The sequence below is a fragment of the Macrotis lagotis genome, chromosome 1 (assembly GCF_037893015.1).
Source record: "Macrotis lagotis isolate mMagLag1 chromosome 1, bilby.v1.9.chrom.fasta, whole genome shotgun sequence".
Classification (NCBI taxonomy): Eukaryota; Metazoa; Chordata; class Mammalia; order Peramelemorphia; family Peramelidae; genus Macrotis; species Macrotis lagotis.
Genome location: NC_133658.1, coordinates 99,828,133 through 99,832,261, shown reverse-complemented (window position 1 = coordinate 99,832,261; position 4,129 = coordinate 99,828,133). Strand labels below are relative to the sequence as shown.

At 37.4% G+C, this 4,129-nt stretch overlaps 1 non-coding gene across 1 annotated transcript; it reads right to left on the bottom strand.

Annotated features, from left to right (window-relative positions):
- Window positions 1–2,419: 2,419 nt before the first annotated feature.
- LOC141510529 (U6 spliceosomal RNA) lies at window positions 2,420–2,521 on the bottom strand. The gene has a single exon (XR_012475000.1). It is a non-coding gene; the product is annotated as a U6 spliceosomal RNA (small nuclear RNA).
- Between the last annotated feature and the right edge of the window lie 1,608 nt (window positions 2,522–4,129).

Below are 4,129 nucleotides of genomic sequence, written 5' to 3'. Positions count from 1 at the left end.
AGTCAGGAGTCCTTGAGTTCAAATCTGGCCTCAGACACTTAATAATTACTTAGCTATGTGGCCTTGGGCAAGCCACTTAACCCCATTGCCTTGCAAAAACCTAAAAAAAAAAAAACTCAGTTGCATTTAACTCACTAAGCATTTATTATATGGACAGAATCAGGTCTCAGCAATAGCCTCATGTACCTCATTCCTACCATCCATCAGAGAGTGGTGGCAGCATAGACCCCCCCCCCCCCCCAACAACCTATTGCATAAGAAGGGTGATATCTATCTCAGTGGGCAGAATAGGATTTCAGAAATGGCAGCAACACTCTGTCTAGTATAGGACTAAAGAGCTTAGTAGTAGCACTTATCCTGCTTCAAGAAGTATCAATTGACCCTGGCAAAGTAAGTAGAAAGCATAGATGTGGGCCCCAATGACAGGAGACAAGCTCAAACTTCCAAAAGCAATGGAAGTCTAGTGGCAAGAGTAGGCTCTGACATGTGTGATGGCAAAAGACAAATTCACTATGGCTCACTTCTCACTGAAGTGTAAAATTAATTGGCCCATCCACATTCCCATCAGCGCAACACCCCCTGATCATTATACAACTTCTCCTCAGTAAGGAATTGGAGGAACAAGGGGAGGCATTGTTGGTAGGGAGTTTGCTTTATGACGACAAGGGAGAGATCTTGGATGGTGAGCCAGAGAACATAGTGAATGATGGTGTAGGACAGTTCTCCCTTTTGAGTATGGGTGGTTATATGGGAAATGCCATCTGTAGGAAATATATTGTAGTCTGGTTGTTCTTGGTATTGCTTCTTCTTATCATGATCATTTTATATTGTCAGAACCACTATGAAGATTACATCACATGGGTGTGATCATTCAGACCTATGACTTAGTCTTTCCTGGAACTACTCTAGGTTCAATCATTCCTTCAGGGAACTGTTTAATTGTTTGTTTTGTTTACAATTACATTTATGTTTTCATTTTTCTTTTCCTCCTTTAATGCTGCTGCAATTTAAATACTGAAGGTTGAGTTTGACTGGTAACAATCCTAAAGTCAGTTAAGTGAAGCATGGACCTCAAGAAGATCTTAAGGACTTTACCACCAAGGGTGGAATGTGGTAGAAGAACATTCCTAGCCTATTAGGTTAGGGTAGTTTTTTTCTTTAAAAGGTAGTAACACATTTCTCAAGATTCAAGGTTCAGAAGCTTTATGTTTATTAACTTCGTTGTCTTCTGGGGACAAGGCAGCCCCAAGGCTGTCATCATGCATGATGTAAGCTTCATTTAAATGAAACAACTCAAAGGGGTCTCTATGCCTTTCCCTGTTGAATATCCTTCTCCTGTAGTACCTAAGGAAATCATTTTTTTAAATTGTCGGAACAGCTGTAAGTATCTCATTTTTGTTCCCATATTTAATGCAAGCTACTAGGGAACTGACCTGAGACAGACCCAACTCATAATAGCAGTACAGAGGATAGAAGACTGGACTTGGAATTTGGAAGACCTAAATTTGAACTCTTCCATATGACCCTAAACAAGCCACTTAACCTCTATCTACCTCAGTTCATGTAAAATAGGAATGATAATAATATCTACTCCAAAGGTTATCAGGATCATATGAGATAACATATATTAAATGTGTTGCAAAATTTAAAGGCCTATGTAAATGCTAGCTATTATTATATTTACAGAATCTATATTTACAAGTTAAGGTGTTTTTTCTTGTTCTATCTAGACAGACAGGAAAGTTTCCCATGGGAAAGACAATTTTCTCTTGTCCTTAAAGGCGATAATACTTAGTTTATCCCAAGTCCTTTGCTGTTCTGACCAAACTATAAAAGCACATTGAAATAAGAAAGGCTTAGAATCCTGATTAGATGCATTCTTCCAGGTTACATGATGTTTGTACTGATGGGTAAATACAAGATAATTTGAAAAGCAGGAGACATCTAACAACCAGGGGGTTAGGAAAGGCTTTCAGTGAGATAGTTCTTGAATGAGCACTGAGGGAAGCTAAGGGTTCTAAAAGGCAGAGGTAGTAGGAAATGGATGCAAGTGTTTGGGGATAAGTAAGAAAATGGAAGACTGAATTCATGGGATACAGATCAGCAAGGGTGGCTAGTGTGTGTGTGTGTACATATACATATATATACATATATATACATATATACATATATACATATATACATATATACATATATATATATGTATATATATATATATATATACATATATATATATATATGTAAGGCACAGAGATGTGAACTGTGAAATAAGTCTGGAAAGGTAGATTGCAGCTAGACCATGAAAAGATTTAAAGCCAAACCAAGAATTTTGAGGATGGTGAGCTTCCCCAATAAGATCATTAATTAAAAATCATTTTAGTTAGCCAGCCCTAGGTAGCTTTCATAACCAATAAGACAGTATAATATGGAATACTTGGTGAATTTTTGTGTCATCTTTGCACAGGGACTATGCTAATCTTCTCTGTGTAGTTGCTGCTGGAGCAAATATATAAGAACATACAGAGTGTTCAGGGAAGAATAGCTCCTCTGGTGTGAGGGCTTGCCAAGCTCTTTCAGGGCTTCTCATCCACCTTTGGTATCCACCTATCTCCTAATTCTCATCTGTGGCTCCAAAAAACCTGTGACCACACCTTAGTAAAATCATCTCCAAAAACAGTTTACACCAGATTGAAGGAAATCTACCTGCCTCAAATCCATCAGTGAGCTTTAAAGGACATTGTTCCTTGATGAAATGGGTGGATGAGAATAATTTTTTTTTCAGCAACCATAAAGGTGACTGAAGCAGGTACTTTGGAGTGCTCAGAGCTTGGTCAGACATTGAAGACACTAAGGTCATCCACTTCATCCTGAGCCATCATCAATCATCCTGATTTTTATCTTGCCACTGGACTTTGATGAGATTGGAAGAGTGAGGTTGATGAATTTGTGCAACTCTGCTTCACTTAAATCTAATCCACTGGAGAGTCAAGATATTACCCATGATGTCATCGATTCTCTAATAAAATGGAAAAAATCATAGTTATTTGGAGAAAACAGTGTGGATGTTCTAAAACTTGCCAGTCAACTTAGATTTTTAAAATTTTTAAGCATTTCTATAACATAACAGAATAAAAAATGAATTCACATGAAAATGCAAATGTATTATCTACAATTTGCTATTCCTTTTAAAGACATAGTAAAGTTATTAGGTAATTCTCTTTTTTTTCTACCTGTCCCCTTAGCCCTAGAGTTGCTGCCAAAAATCATTCTATGTGCACTTCCATTCATCAATTCTTTTTCTACATTCAGATAACATTTTCACAGGTGATTTGTTAATTGAGTTGAGTGATTATAGTAATAAAAATGACTTAGTCCTTATAATATTTCTGTAACTACATATACTCTTTCATCCAGCAACATCCTGAGACTATCTCCCTGTTCTGAGAAATTTCTCTGGCTGTCCCCCATATCTGTAATGCTCTCCCTACTCCATAAGGCTACTAACCTCCATGACTTCCTTTGAGTCCCTACTAAAATCCCAACTGATGCAGGAAGCTTTCCCTAACCCCTCTTAATTCCAGTGCCTTTATCTCTGTTGTTTCCTGTTTCTCCTGTCTATAGAGTGCTTTGTATATATTTACTTGCATGTTCTCTCCCCCTTTAGATCGTAGGCTTCCTGAGAGCAAGGACTTTCTTTTGCCTCTTTTTGTATCTCTAACACTTAGCAGTGCTTAGATTGACTTATTTTGTCCTCTTTATAAGTAAAGAAATTGAGATTTAATAGAGCAGAAATTTTCTCTGGACTGCTGGCAGCAGTTAGAATATTCTTAGTTTTGGGGTCAGAATAAATGAAAACAAGAGCCATATCAAATAAGAACCAAATTCGGCAATGTTATAAAATGATATGCTTTCTGAATAAGAATTCTTCTAACTTATTCATTATATTATGCCTATGAGTTACCCAAAGGTCAAAGTGTTATTTCAAGAGGAAGTTTCCAGTCTCCCATCCTAAATAGTTCCCACCTCCCATATTCAAGCATAGATTGATGGACCACTTGTCAAGGGGAAAATTTTTGTTCAAGGCTGGTTTAATGACCTCTGCCATCTCTGAAATTTTCATATGGCCCAG